Genomic DNA, 16897 nt, shown 5'->3' on the forward strand with positions numbered 1-16897 from the left:
ATGACTGTGTTGAATACAAGTAGCACTTGGGCTTGTTAATTCATTTTGTGACTATGACTGTGTTGAATACAAGTAGCACTTGGGCTTGTTAATTCACTTTGTGACTATGACTGTGTTGAATACAAGTAGCACTTGGGCTTGTTAATTCACTTTGTGACTATGACTGTGTTGAATACAAGTAGCACTTGGGCTTGTTAATTCACTTTGTGACTGTGACTGTGTTGAATACAAGTAGCACTTGGGCTTGTTAATTCATTTTGTGACTGTGACTGTGTTGAATACAAGTAGCACTTGGGCTTGTTAATTCATTTTGTGACTATGACTGTGTTGAATACAAGTAGCACTTGGGCTTGTTAATTCATTTTGTGACTATGACTGTGTTGAATACAAGTAAATGCATAGATAAAGTACAACACCCAAGTTGCTGGCAGTTATTTACTTGTTTGTTTGATTTTCTGGTTCATCCATTAAACTTGCTACCTGTAATCCAGGGATTGGGGAAAGGCTAGTAGCTCATTCCCTGTTTGACATACGTCTTTAGGCTCTTTGAAGTTTGTAACTTTAATAACAAACTGGCTGGAGGTATCTCTATATTTATGTTTCATAAACACTACAATTTTGCCCTTTCATTTCTTGTCAGTAAAGTAGAAATAACTGCTTAGAACATCTCTGGACATGGTTTAAAACAGCTATAATAAGCTTTAAAGAAGTATTCCTGTTACATCATACCAGAGTAGTTAGCGATCACACTACTAGGAAATATTACACAAACTGGTTAACTGTGACTGGAACTCTGAGATAGTACACATGGAACCTAAAGATGTTTTATGAAAAGCTTGATGCACTAGTTAGAAAATATGTACTGTGTAAAAAGAAAGTGCCATAGAATAAAAGATCCCCTTTGATGGTACAAAAACATAGTGCATCTTTCAAAGCAAAACATCCATCTTTAGTTGAATATGAAGAACACTCCATTATGAATACTGGGAATTATTGACGGAGTCATCAAAAGATCAGACTCAAAGACAAAAAACAAGAAGAATGTATGAATGCAGCCTTGCTTGCTTCACCAACAATAACAGAAACTCCTTTTACAGGCACATAAGGAGTTATCAAGGGATTCATACTACCAATATTACCCTGAAGCAAGATAATAAACTTACTACAGTTGCAAAAGAAATGTTACAGATGTTAACCAACTTTTTGTTGGGTAATATTAATGTTAAAGCTAACAGATCTGCAAATATTCGTGTAGGCAATTGAGGTAAATATCTGAGGATTCAAAATGATTGGATAAGAGATGCACTAGATGATGGAAACACGAATTCAGCTGCAGTTCATTATAAGCTTAATGGTTATGTTTTGAAGCAAAATAAAGGTTATTGCATTACTTCTTGCTTAATATTTTTGTTCCAGTTGATCCTGGAAAATGGACACATTCCTAGTATTTAGAACAAGAACACTCGTCCATCTACATACTTAACTGAATAAACTACTTGAAACTTCAACAAGGCGGCTTTATTCCTCCCAAAGGGAGGGTTTCAAACAGTCTCTTACATCTACTAGTGAAACTATTAAATGTTGTCAGGCTTTTATCATCCATTTCACTAGTGATCGCTTTACCAGACCTGACATCATTAAAAGATACAGGTCATCCATTTCACTAGTGATCGCTTTACCAGACCTGACATCATTAAAAGATACAGGTCATCCATTTCACTAGTGATCGCTTTACCAGACCTGACATCATTAAAAGATACAGGTCATCCATTTCACTAGTGATCACTTTACCAGACCTGAAATCATTAAAAGATACAGGTCATCCATTTCACTAGTGATCACTTTACCAGACCTGAAATCATTAAAAGATACAGGTCATCCATTTCACTAGTGATCGCTTTACCAGACCTGACATCATTAAAAGATACAGGTTTTATATGGAATGAAATTCTATACAATGCAGCAATGAGGTCAGTGGATGGTAAAAGTGGTACCTGAGTATTTCTTAATACTTAGAGGAATACTTTAGTATTATAGCCAGAGTAAGCATTTTGAGGTATGATGCCTGACAGTTGAGCATATGTGGGGAACACAATGCTTCCCTTCATTTTACTTAGGGTGTATGAGGGGACTTTACACAGGAATAGGATAATCAAACATTTTAAAAAAGAAACTCCTTTGGGGAGTATGGGAGCAACTGAATAAGAATGCCAGCTGCAGAAACAGGACCACATTAATGTCGGTTGATGTAAAGCAAATGATTAAAATAAATGATCTAGGGATGTTAGTAATCTGTTGTACTTTGTGGTTAATAAATCATGACTCAGTAGATCTACAGGTTTCACTGTAGATGATTAGACCAGTAATCAGAAACTGGGAATTAATTAATGAAGTCAGGGAATAATTGAGGTTTATATTGCTTGGGTTCTGTGAAGATTTATGGAAACCCTACAATAACAGTAAAGGACAACCTTTTCCCATACTTCCAGAGTGGAAGAAGCTGGTTTTGAGAGAAATAATATCCTGTCATAGGTTCATAGGTTGGTACTAGGCTATCGGCCCTAGGGCCTATACAAGCCTACATCCACACATAAAACAGTTGGTGAGAAAATTCACTTCCATACCACTTGTCTAGACTTTATGTACAACCATTAAAACAAATGGTTTAATGGTCATTAGTGGTGAAATGAAGCAGTGTTACTTTATTCTGTTGTCTGTGGCTATTCTCTTAGGCATGTTCTGACTCATCTTAACACGTCTGAGTTATAATATATTTATTGCATGGAGTTCTTCACTTATGCATTAATCACAAAAGCATTTAAGGACTTAAACGTTTATGCCCAGAAGATACACTATACAGTGTGAGTGGCTCAGTAGGTAGAACACACACCTTTGGTGATTGAAGATCAGAAGGCTGTGGGTTCTAGCTCCATCCCAGGTAACTTGACTCATTTCCAATTACTGATGCTGCAGTGCATCATGGGGGTGCTGCACTCTTGAATGTACTATTCATCATGTGGGGGGGAGGGTGCTGCACTTCTGAATGTACCATCCTTTGGCTGAGACTTTAAACACAGGCCCCATCAGCCTGAGTTGGTAATTGTTCAGTCGGTAGTAAAAGATTGCATTTATTGAAAAAAAAAAAAAAAAAAAAGTAAAAGGAATTTCCCTAATGCCCTGTCCAAATGCCCCATAGTTCCATAGTTTGTATAAATACCATCTCAGGTCTCCCTTGAAAATAGGCCAGAAGCATAGTGGAGCTAACCCAGTCAACAATGGCTAAATAAAACAAAAAATACTTTTGAAAGTCTTGGTAGCATCCTGCCCTAGGCACTGCATAGAGATTTTGCAGTTAGTAGCCATATCTACCATAAATTATACCCTGTACGTTATCGATAGTAGTGCAGCCCTTTATGAAATGGGCTGATGCATGTGCATGAAAAGGCGTAATAAATATTGTAGTCATTGTAAAAAAAAAAAAACACTTTTTAGTTTAATTTTGCCAATGAGATAAGCTGCAAGCAATCACAATGTATTACTTTCTTACTTTTCTTTAGTTCGTTTGGAAATGTGTGTGCACTCCATGTAGATCGTGTGACTGGTAAATGGTGCTGAGCTACACTGAAAATCCAATGTAACCCCCCCCCCCAAAAAAATAAATAAGTAAATATAAAAACGTGCAGCTATCAGACAATGTGGGCCTGGATCCTTACTGAATTTCATCTCCTTCAGCTGGATTTCTATTTCCGCAAGGAAAATGCCTCTTGCTAACCAGAGTGTTTGCTGCTGGCTAAATTTGGGAAGATTAAGGGTTGATAAAATGTTCTAGTGTGTCAGAGGAAATGTAAACTTCTGATTTATCTAAAACTTTCGTAATACCTAAAAAAAAGAATTTCTGTAATGCCATCCTTTGACTTATGGATGGCCATGTTGACTTGGAGTACATTTTTTCTACCTATGCTGATCTTTTCGAAGACAAACTAGGCAAACTTCCATTTGTGTATTCCATGAAGTTAGACCCCAAAGTCAGTCCATTTAGGCCAGCTCATAACGTTCCAATAGCCATGCGGGACAGAGTCAAAGCTGAGCTAGATAAAATGGTGCTTCAAGGTGTGATTTGTCCAGTTGCAACTCCAACTGAATGGGTATCTTCCATGGTGGTAGCTCATAAGCAAAGCTAAGATGACATCGGAATTTGTACTGATCCATGAGATTTGAACAAAGCATTAAAAAGACCTCATCATCCAATGCGTACAGTTGAAGACGTCGCAGCCTTGATGCCAAATGCCACTGTTTTTTCTGTCATAGATGCAGAGAGTTCATTTTGACAAATTCAGCTTCACAAAAAAATCCTCATTGCTCACTACTTTCAGTACTCCATTTGGCAGGTACAGATTTTTCAGAATGGCATTTGGGATAAATTCTGCAAGTGAAGTCTTTCAGCATGCAATGGAGCAAACTTTTTCTGGGTATCTTAGTGGTATTATAGTAGACAACATACTAGCAGGGGGTCATGGTGAAGCAAAGCATGACGAAAACCTCAGAAAAGTTCTGGAAAAAGCATGTAAAATGAATCTTATGCTCAATCCACAGAAATGCAAATTCAAGCTACAAGAAGTTACTTATGTTAGTCATTTATTTACCAGTTCAGGCTTATGACCAGACCCTTTTAAGCAAATAGTCATTCTTGAGATGTCTCCAGACAATGTTCAAGCCCTGCAATGTTTTCTTGGCATGGATAACTACCTAGGCAAGTCCATGCCAGACTTGAGCCAACTTTCAGCACCACTTAGAGAGCTGACACATAAAGATGTATCTTGGTCTTGGTTACAGCAACACCAAAGAGCATTTGATGTCCTGAAACAGAGAATTGCTAGTCCACATCAGCAGAAGGAATCACTTCAGCTAAGCCAGATTCCAGAACTACCTTGGTCAGCAGTAGCCACTGACATCTTCGAGTGGAATGGTCAACATTATTTGGTGTTAGTTGACTCTTACTCTAACTGGTTCAAGATTGACCTAGTTCCTAACCTAGAATCTAGTAGTATTATTACTAAGATGAAGCATCATTCTGCAGTAGATGGGAGTCTGCATAGTTATTTCTGACAATGGCATGCAGTTTACAAGCCAATAGTTTAAAAGATTTGCTGAAGAATAGGACTTTAGTCATGTCACAAGTAGCCCTGAGTACCTGCAGTCAAATGGTTTGGCAGAATGTGCAGTTCAAAGTGCAAAACAGTTACTAGAGACGTCAAAATGAGATAACAGTGATGTTTTTCTGAATCTCTTGAATCTTAGAAATGTTCCTCATGATAAACATCTTGGTTGACCTGCTCAGAGACTTCTGTTGAGACTAACCAGAACCACATTACCAGTCAATAGTTAATTGTTGGTTCCATGTGTCAAGAACAACAGGTCAGTGCAATTCAATCTGTTGAAGTGTTTAACCCAGAAGTCCTACTATGATGAAACCAGCAAACCGCTCAATCCATTATGAGAAGAAGTGGCACGGATGCAAATGTTTAAAGGTTATGATCGGATTGGAGTCATGAAGAATATTTGCTTAGAGCCAAGATCGTACATTGTGGAATCACAAGGAGTAACATTTAGGCAGAAGCGGAAACATTTAATACCGGTGTCTGAGCCTATACCACAGCACATAGCCTGTGAGAGAGACTCTATCTCAGAGTGAGTTGTCCTGTGTTCCAATTCCAGAGAATATTCCCATTCCTGTGGCAAATCCAGAAGTTCCTGTTCACCGAAAACTGTCCCTGTTGCTAAATTTAGTCCAGATTATTATGTTACGAGATATGGTTGCATCTCTAAACCCTGTAACAGATACAAGGAAACTTGGGCATAAACATTGTGTTTTGTTTCTAATGTCTATAGTAATGCATGTGTAACACTAATGTTTTTTTTTTTACTAAGAGCAATCTTTTTAAGTGGGAGGATGTAGATCAATGTGTGCATGCACCTTTAAGAATCTGTCCAAGGGCTTGCAAAAGTGCATAAATACTGAGCAAGTGCAAGCCTGACTGCCATTTTGTAGTTAGCTATTAGGATGTAAGCATGTATGTAAGGTCTGTTTATTAACTAGTTTGTTTGTATTTAATGATGCTGTTGTCCATCCTGATGTGTTTCTGTGTATTAAAGTATCTAAACAAAATACCCACCTGCTTGTCGTCTATGTTAGAGAAGGACAAGCGAGAATGATAAATGATAATACACCGTCTCAATACTTTGCTCATACCCCTCTAAAACTATTACTTTGGTGGGAAAATAATTATACAGATGAGTTTTTTTGTGTGTGTGTTATGATCCTATATCTATTTAAAGAAGATATTGGGAAATGATGCTCATAAAACAGTCAGAATGTTCTATTCCTGTTTTATTCCATACATTTAAAAAGTACATTGGTGAAACTCTCTAATCCATGACACAAAACTCTTAGGAAAGCAAACAGGCAATACAGAGATCTCACAGAGACTCAGGTTTTACAGCAACCATCCATATGGCTGACCCTGCTGTTTTTACTTGACTTCAAGCCAATATCAGAAAATAACTTTCACTGAATTTTAAACCATTTGATGGGGTCCTTGAAAAATATAGAAAGGGGGGTTTTCACCTCTGCTACTTTTTCCATTAGTGTGATTAAGTATATCATAGTTATTTAAATCAGTTATTTTCTCTTCCTCAGGAGAATATTTAGTATCTTCCTGAAAATCACAGAAAGAAAAATCTGAGCAAGTGTAATGCTGTATCAGAAAAAATTGGGTGCACATGTAAAATTCAATGCAATTGACACAGCTTCAATGGCAGCAGTGGCCTTAAGAAGACATGTATGCATTGATTAAAAAGTCTTCTTTCGAGAAAACATTAAAGTAGATTTGTGTTAGAATGCTGACTTGCCAAAATCTTGATGTTCATAGCATCAAACCCATATTATTGAAATACCAAAGCATCAAACTGAAAGAAAACTGAAGTTTTTGCTAGGAGGAAAGACTCCCAGCACCCCCACACCCCCTACTTATATATACCAACTCTAAGACCACAGCGCAGCTGGGAATGGGCAAACCCCAGTTCCTGCTATACTGCTCTAACCCAGACCCACCTACTTGTACTGTTATGTTCTCACATTCGGCTTTCTCAGACATTGACATTCTGGTGTTTCAATAATGTGAGGTCTATGTTAGGAATGTCAACATTTTGGCAATTTGACATTCTAACAGAGACCCCATTAAGACAACTATTGAATGCCTTTAATATGCATTCACTCTTTCTTTGAGAAGCTATTTCTTAAGATATTTAAGAACCACAGAGAAAAAAATCTTTGTCAATGCCAAATATTGACTTATAATGAATATAACGATATGACTTGAATATAACGGTATGACCCTGACCTTGAGTAGCATCTTACCCTCACCAAGAATGATGCCACAATATGAAGACAAGATGATCAATTTCAACAATTGGCTTAAGTACTGGTGTCATTCAAAGGGGATCCAATGCTTGTCCGCTTGGGATGATATGCTCGACAAGCCACGATGCTTCGCTAGGGACGGCTTGCACCTGTCACCCCTGGGCTTTCGGATATTGGCAAAGGCTCTTGCTACCCCCATAGTGCCTTTTTAGGCAAGGCTCAAAAGACAAACCCACCTCCATAGGTATCACAAGGGATAAGAAACTAAGAGTAATGCTACTCAACGCCAGAAGTCTAAACCTCAAGATGCATGCACTCGAAACTCTCCTTAGCATGGAGAACATCGATATCTGTGCAGTAACAGAAACCTGGTTCAGGGCTCCCGAGAGCACCCCAGCACTACCAGGTTATACCTCATACCATGCTTTTCGGCCCCAAAACTTGGACCGAACCACAAAAGGAGGAGGAGTATCGATATTCATCAAAGATACCCACACCTCCAGGTTGGTGGCAAAGCACTAAGCATCAGAGACTATCCATGTGCAACTAACAGTGGGTAAAACTGCCTTCCAGTTTATAGCCTGCTACAGACCACCCTCCCAAACCCAGGAACCCCACTCGGCCTTCCTGAGAACACTGGAAAATATGAAGGTCTCTCCAAACACCATTATATTGGGCGACTTCAACTACCCAAACATAGACTGGGAGCATTACTCTAGCTACAACACCCTAGCCCAAAGGTTCCTAGAATTTATAAACTCAAATGCTATGGAACAACTTGTTACCACTCCCACAAGAGGGAAAACATACTGGACCTGATCATCACCAACATGGGGACTCTATGCTCCAGACCAGAAGTGTATCCCTCACTGGTAAGATCAGACCATAAACTAATCTCACTGGATATTCACATCCCGACCCCACCCTCTGCCCAGAAAACCACAGTAAAAACTTCTCTAAAGCAAATTTTACACTCCTCAAAACTGAGGTGGAATCCTTCAAAGCCCCCGGGCCTGTGGAAAATACGGCCCAGACCGCAGAATCCTTTATAAACGCATTCTATGAACACCTTCAGGAATGCATGGATCATGCGATCCCAAATAAAACCAAGACCCAATCCTCCAAAGGCAGACGTCCTGTCTGGTGGACCCCAGCCATAAACAAACTATACAATAGAAGGAGGAAGCTACTAAATGATAAAGCAAAATCCCAAAAAGGGAAGGCATCACTGATCAGTATTAGTAAAAAACTACGGGCACACATAAAATTGTCTAAGGCCAGCTTAGAGAGAAAAATTGCACAGGACACTAAGGATAATCACAAGGCTTTCTTTAGTTATGTTAGGAACCTGGGTGGTAATTCCCAGATATGCTCAGAATTAGTCCAAAATGACAGAAAATGCACCGAACCCACAGACATTGCCAACATCCTAGCTGACAGGTTCAGCGCAAACTTCTCCCCCCCCTCCCCACCAAAAGGGCAAATATCTATCCCAGCAGAGTGCTGCCCTCCTGACATCTCAGATGCTGAGGTAAGAGCCGCCCTCTCCAAAGCAAAAAACACAGCATCAATGGGACCAGATGGTGTCCCGGGCTGCATCCTACATGAACTCCAAGAAGAGCTAAACCCAAACATAAAACTACTGTTCAATCTCAGCCTTACTACAGGATATGTGCCCAAAGAGTGGCGTACAGCAACAGTGGTCCCTCTCCATAAAGGTGGTGCCTCAAGGATCCTGGAAACTATCGCCCCATAAGCCTGACTAGCTTGGTCTGCAAAGCTATGGAAAGGATCATCATGGACCTCATAAATAAAGATATTGGGGACCTACAAACACTGGATCCTACCCAGTTCGGCTTTGTTAAAGGCAGATCCTGCCTCTTAAACCTGGTTGATTTCTTTGAAACAGTCACCAAGGCCATTGACGAAGGAAGGTGGTCCACACAGCTTACCTGGACCTCGCAAAAGCCTTCGATACAATACCCCACTCGGGCATTATAGATAAGCTCACCAGCTTAAATATAAACCCCTATGTCACTAGATGGATTGCAAACTGGCTCAAGGACAGAACCCACATGGTTAGAATTGCTGGAACCATGTCAGACTCCAAACCAGTTACAAGTGGTGTCCCACAAGGCTCAGTCCTGGGACCTCTCTTGTTCGGTATATATTTCTCGGAGGTACAGGCCAACACAGAAGGACTGTGGCTGACCAAGTTCGCAGATGACTGCAAACTGGGTGCCATAATCGACTCTCCAGCCGACACAAGCATCCTCCAAAAGGGCCTCATAGAAACAGACAACTGGTGCCAGAGCCATGGCCTCAAGCTAAATGCCAAAAAGTGTATAGTCATCCCCTTTGGCAAAAACAAAGTGCCCACAAATTACCACATAGATGGAAATCCATTAAGTACAGAAGAAGTAATTAGGGACCTGGGGACCCAAGTTGATAGCAATCTCTCATTTGACAACCACGTGGCCAAAGTGGTTAGAAAAACATTTTATATAGCCCACCTAATAATGAAGGGATTCACATCTAGATCAGGGGAGGTCATCGTGCCTCTTTACTCATCCCTCATCAGGCCCATAATTGAGTACAATGCCCCTTTTGGGATGTACCTTACCAGACACCTGCAGCAACTGGAAAGACCCCAAAAGTACCTCACCAAGAGGATCAAAGGGCTCAAACAGATGCCATATGCTGCCCGGTTAAAGAAACTCCAGCTCTACTCAGTGGCATACCGCCTGTTCAGAGGCGATCTGTGCCTGATGTATAAAGCCATGTCCAACCCGGAATTAATGGACATGCTGCACCTCAGAAAATCAAAATCCCATTGAGCTACGCGCTCGAGAGACTTGAACCTCAGCACTGAAATAAATAGGACATGCTGGAGGGACAGATTCATAACCCAGAGGCTCCCTTCACTCTGGAATAAAATCCCAGTCCAGGTTAGGCAGAGTCCCTCATTGACTCTCTTCAAGAGGAATCTTGATGAGTGGATGGGAGATCGTAGGTTTACCCCTGGTATCACTTCTGTGTCACTGTTAGACAGAGGCACAGTATACTAACCACAAAAAAGGGCATAGCAAAATACATTTAAAATGGGTGGCGAAAGCCAAACACATTCTGGCTAGGCTTATAAATGCCCTAGGGCAGATAGCCTAGTATGAACCTATGAACCTATGAACCTATAACCTCAGAAACAACTTCAAAAGTGAAGTTCCACAACATGTAGCCAAAAAACTACCTGCATAGAATGAACGAATCCAAGAACAGCAATGGAAAATGCCACAGTTAAAAAAAAAACAAAGACACTGTATTCACTATAAACAATGAAAAGTTAAGTGCTTTCATCCTAAAGCATAACAGACTGCATCAAAACTGTGCTGACCTTCTTGCCTATGTGAGATATTCAGTGTAAGTGCAATTTTTATTTTGTTGACGTTTGTTTACAGGGGTATAACACTGATCACAACACACCATTTGCAGGCACAGCCCATGTCTTCATCTTTATTTTAGAGCTTATAGTCCTAAGATCTTTACACAAAAAAGTAAAGTGTACAGAAAATAAAATGGGTTAGTAAAACTGGGTACTGATCACCATATCATATTCTATATGGCAATGCAGTTGTTACTCTTGCAATAACATGGTATTCCTATAGAGATTCTTAGTTGAAGAGTATCTAGGGTAAGAATGCATGAAACATTACTGATCTGCAGTTTAACTGCTTTACGCAGGGTGCACTGTCTTAATATTATAGTTAAATTTTATAAATAATATGAGCTAGCCTGAATTATATAAATAACTTCTATAATGCTTATGTATTAGTAGACAGACAATGAATAACTGTATTATTTTATGTAAAATAATGAGAAAATGAAACACACAGTTTTGCCTATTTTCATGAAGGCACAGTGTAATTCAGCACTGAAAAGTTGTTGTTGTGTCTTTCGGCTTATCCCGGTTAGGGGTCGCCACAGCGGAACTCCAGTCTGCTAATGTTTGGTAGTGGATTTTTACATGTCGAGTTACCAGCCCTGACACACAACCTTCAACGAAGGAATGCCCATTCACGTATGCCTCCACACAGAAGACGCTCTAGCTGAGAATCGAACGGGACAACGTCTTGCTGTGAGGCGACAACACTACAGCAGCACCACTACCGCGGACTATAATTCAGCACTGGAAAGTAATAATCAAATATAGACAATATGAATTTGATTCTATTTTTACATTACAAATATTAATTTAGGCAGAGTTTACATGTAGGTATTAGGGCAAGACAGCAAAGTTTTAACCACTGTTGTTACAGTTCAACTTTAGTCAGTATTCGACATTGGCAAATACTTAGTAAAATATCTTAAATTTCTATTTAGTCACATTCTTTGTTTAAAATTGTTCACTGCTTATGATAATGAAGTCAAAATTTTTCAGTTGCAAAATTATTTTTAGCATTTCAAAACTTGGATCTGAACTTGAGGTAGCAGATGGTTTCAGCTGATAGACTGCTATGATTGTTACAAAGCAAGTAAGAAATAAACTGTTGATTCCAAGATGGTGGATACCCTGCCATTACCAGAAAAAATAATCACTAAACAGCCATCAAAATAACAAGCGGAAACTCTTCAGAAGAAGTGCCAAACATCATCTGATGCAGATGAACTAAAAACTGTGAAAATTAAACTGTAAGTTAAAAATACCTTTAAAAAGTAAGTTAGAAAACTGAATAACATGAAGCACATGTGCTGAGGCCTGCGGCCCTTACAGGAGAAACAAAAAGAATCTGCAAGACTTACCAAAATGTCTCAAACAACTGAGCAAATGGATTTACAAACTAGAAAAACCAAGCTGTCACAAATTAACTCACCAGACAAAGAAAGAATTATTAAAAGGCAAAGAGCAACTAAAATACACGAAGCTTCAAAACTGAATACGAAACAAAAATCAGAAGCATCCTATAACACAGATTAACTGAAATCTGCACTCCTGCCAATACAAACAGCTATACAGGTTTTTTCAGAACAGCTAACTGGGTTTGGAAATAACCTAGAACAAATAGCCAAACATCTTGACATAACAGAAGCCAAAGCTATATAAAATGAAATGAAAATAGAAGAATTTCAGAATGAAATAAAATCTAAAGCATCATCCATAAAGGAAATCCAAGAAAAACTGGTAGATCCTGAGGCAAGAAACCAAAGAAGTAATCTGTTAATAAGAGGCATACCTGAAAAATGTGACCACCACCAACTATAAGATGCTCTTATACAGATTATAAGTATTCTCCTAGAAGATGAAGAACTGGTAAAAAATGGACATTGAGAAAATACATAGAGCTCTCCGTAAATCTCAGGACATAAGCAAGCCGAAACAAGTGTATGCCAAATACCTTAACTTTCAACATGTGCAGAAAATACTAAATGCAGCTAAGACTAAAAAGTTTAATACCTGGAACAGACATAAAATTACCTTTTCCCAGGATCTGCCAATGCAAATAAAACAAAGAAAAGTACTTTCTCCCTTCTGTGCAAGAAAATCAAGTTTCAAATGAAATACCCCACTGCCTTTCAATTGGAGATTCATGATTAACTCACCAAAAGAAGCAAAAACCGTGTTTCTACAGGCTTTCAAAAAGAAATACCCTTTTTTTTTTTTGTTTTTTTCCCCGTTTTTAGCATTTCAACATTCCATCTGACACAGGAAGTTTCCATATTTACAGGAAGTAGACAGTGTGTGTGAAGGAGAAAGTTTCAAGCTTCAGTTTCACACCAGGACCCATTTCAAGGTGGCACACCTTCTATTTCCTTTGTCTGGACAATTCGTAGCGCCTGGGACAAGAATCAAAAAATGAAATGAAAGAAACCACTCCACTACATTGGAAAACAATGGAAACCAAGTAGAAATAGACTGGAGACCTTCTACGCTTTCTAGAAATAATGGGAAGCTCACTACAAATCCCAAGACAGAATGCTTTTACTAATGAAAGGTTTTGAGGTACTGCATACTGCTATTATTTCTTTTCAACAGGGTCATAACTAATTAAAAAGCATTTCCTTGAAAAAGGATAAGAATAGACATAAAATGGAATCTAAGGACACTAAACTGAAACCTGTGACCCTGATATATGTATGTATACTGGAATACATGCATTTGGTCACGCAACCGAATGTCAATCCGTCGTAATTCCAAACCGTAATGTCAAAACTCATAGGCACAAATGTTCATAATGTCGGGTGCAACATTGAATTCGAAATTCCCAATTGCACAACCGACACAACAAGCGCTACCATGGGTTGAGAGGGGGGAATAGTAGCCTGGCCGGCGTTCGGTAATTCTGGGTTCGACATCTGCAGATTCAACATTTTGCGATCTTTGAATTCTGCTTTTGACATGTTCGCATTCAGACATCGGCCATTCACTGAAATGCATGTATACCATGTATTCTGTGTATATAATATGTATACATGTTTTTTCTCTCTCTCTCTCTCATTACTGCATATATAGTGGAATGTTGCTTGCAAGCAAATATAAGACTAATGGGTTGATTATTTTCTAAAATTGTGGAATATAACAGTATTAGAGTGAAAAATCTCAGAATTGTATGTAAATACTAATAGGTACGTAAACCAGTCTCTGAAATATATTATATATATAGGGGTATCTCTCTGACTTGTTGTTTAAATGTTTAGCATGGTTCTTACTCACAATCAAAAGGGCACTATTGAGAAACTGAGAGTAGAGATTTAGGATACTGTGTTGCGCAGGAACATCCAGATCTTGAGTGCATTACAACTTGTATTATATAGTTGTGCTTTTAACTTATATCATCTATTACATAAAAGAGTTATAACATTAGCTTATGCATGGTACACTAAGGGAAATATTTTTGAAAGTTACAATTCTGATTCCCTTCCAGATGGGGTAGATAAGTGATTAGGCACTAGGGTTTTTCAGGAGGGAGCAGGTGTTGCAATAGCTATACTTATGGAAACAGTTTTTAAAACAATTCAGCAAGATATAAAGGAAATGACTAAAGTTATTTTAATTATAACCTACAATGTCAAGAAAGAATGTGGATAACCAATTCATGGAACATAAAGGGACTCCAAGATAAAAAGAAAAGAAAGCTACTTATGCACCTACTTTTGCAGTCTAAGGCAAACGTAATCTTTTACAAGAGACCCATAAGCTTGTCGAAGATTGGGAAAAGCACAGAGGAAAAAAATGGCTATTTAAAAATAATAGCATCGGGCAACAGTACAAACTATAAGAGTGCTGCAATTCTTATTAAAAAATCCTTCAGCTGGAATGCGTGGCAGACCAAAATGTCAGATGGTGTTATGTTATTTGTACTAATAGCCACCCTCTACAATCTCTTCTTTTCTTAAATCTATATTGCTCGTGTGTAAAACAGCAAGATTTTATTATTGAAATATATAGTATTTTAAAGAAATTCCTAAGCTATGATTACATACGAGGAGGTAACTGGAACATGGTTGTTAACCCAGAAACAGACAGATCTACTAAAACAAAATATACAACTCCCATTACAAACTATCTGACCCATACAATTTTAGTGACAGCAAATCTTCAGTTAACAAATATATGTATTATTCTCCATGTTATAAATTATGGTCTATAATAGATTTCTTTCTGGTCTCCAAGATACGTCTGGAAAGAAAAACAGACTACACTTAGACCATTCTAAAATTACAATAGCACTGATCCCATCTAGCAACAAAAACAAGAAACCCAAATGCCCATCATGCTCCTTAAATCCAAACCTCTTGCAAACGAAGGTTGTAATCCAAGAAATAAATAATATACTACTGGAAATAGACAATAATCCTTTAGATAAGAACATACCATATGATGTGCGGTGGGCAGCTTGCAAAGCAAGAATGAGGGGAATATTAATTCAGAAAGCATCCCATTACAAAAAATAAACAGAGAAGATGAATCTAAACTACAAACCAAGTTGAAAGAAGTTGAAATGAAAATTCAAATCAAATACAGCTCAGATCTAGAAACACAGATGATAAACTTGCAAAAAAGAATTATACCTCTTACATTCAAAACAATACTAAGAAAGATATACAAAAGTTCATACACATCAATTAAAATAAATAAAAATAGAATCCAAACCAATAAAAATAGGAAATGGCACAAGACAGGGTTGCCCCCTCTCCATACCTCTTCACTTTGTATATTGAACTCCTATTCCTTCTGATATTCCAGCCGACATATAATCACATACCAAAGCTTCTAAATAATTAAATTGTTCTAACAGCTTTCGCAGATGATGTCGATATACATTTCAAAACCCCTAATACAGACCTTAGTAAAATTATGAAATCTATTAAAAATTTGTCAGAAGTATCAAACTATGAAATCAACACATCCAAATCCAAGCTCTTTCCAATTAATCCACTAGGCCATAAAGAATAATATTTCCTGGACACACCAATTCAAATTGACTACTCCCTCAAATACTTAGGAATACTTTTTGATCATAACCAGAAGTCAATAATCCCAAACAACTTAAGCAAGCTATGGACACAAGTAAACCAAGACTTCTATAAATGGAAAAATATGAAGCTATCAACCTTAGTTAAAGTTGCAGTCATTAAAATAAATGTTCTTCCAAAAGTGATTTATCAATTAAATGCAACAAACACTAACATCCCCGAAAACTTCTTTCACAAAATCTGCACAGAAATAGTTAAGTTTATCTGGTACCCAAAATCAACAAGGATCAAATACTCTAAATTAATCCTGCTGAAAGAAAGAGGGGGACTGGGTCTTTCAGATTTCAAGCTATATTATGATATAATTTACGCTAACAGAATAATACAGATATCAAAACACTCTCCTATGGCTAAAGAATGGTCAGCAACATGGGTTAAACAATGGTTTGAACATGTTAAATCATTAAATATGAATCCCAAAGCCCTACCCTTTATCCAGAAAGAACAATTCAAGAAAATCCGATTACACAAATCATTAAGAAATAATATCATAATATTCCGGAAGCTACTTGAATCTATAAACCTTGCTTCTCTAAAAAAATTACTTAATGGAAAATGTTGATTATTCTCCAGAATGAATAGAATGTACTGGTACTTTAATGGAGTTGGTTCTTTATAACAATGTTTTTTTATTTAATGATCTAGTTTACAGACAGAGGGTTGGTACTGCGATGGGCACTCCAGTTATGCCAATCTTGTATTGGCTGACTGGGAGTGCATAGCGGCGCTATCGCAACAGGAATTTTCTGCACATCTTTTATATTATAAACATTTTGCTGATGATGTTTTTATTTTGTGGCAGGATGCAGAATCTGATTTATTGAGGTCTGTACACTACTTGGAATCTACTAGTTGTTGTTTTAGATTTGGATTGAATTATTCATGGAGCAGTATTGAATTTCTTGACACTAAAGTCACATTGATTGATGGGGTTTTGTCTACCTCACT

This window comes from Protopterus annectens, chromosome 14.part0, assembly GCF_019279795.1.
Source record: "Protopterus annectens isolate FY-2018-M chromosome 14.part0, PAN1.0, whole genome shotgun sequence".
Classification (NCBI taxonomy): domain Eukaryota; kingdom Metazoa; phylum Chordata; order Ceratodontiformes; family Protopteridae; genus Protopterus; species Protopterus annectens.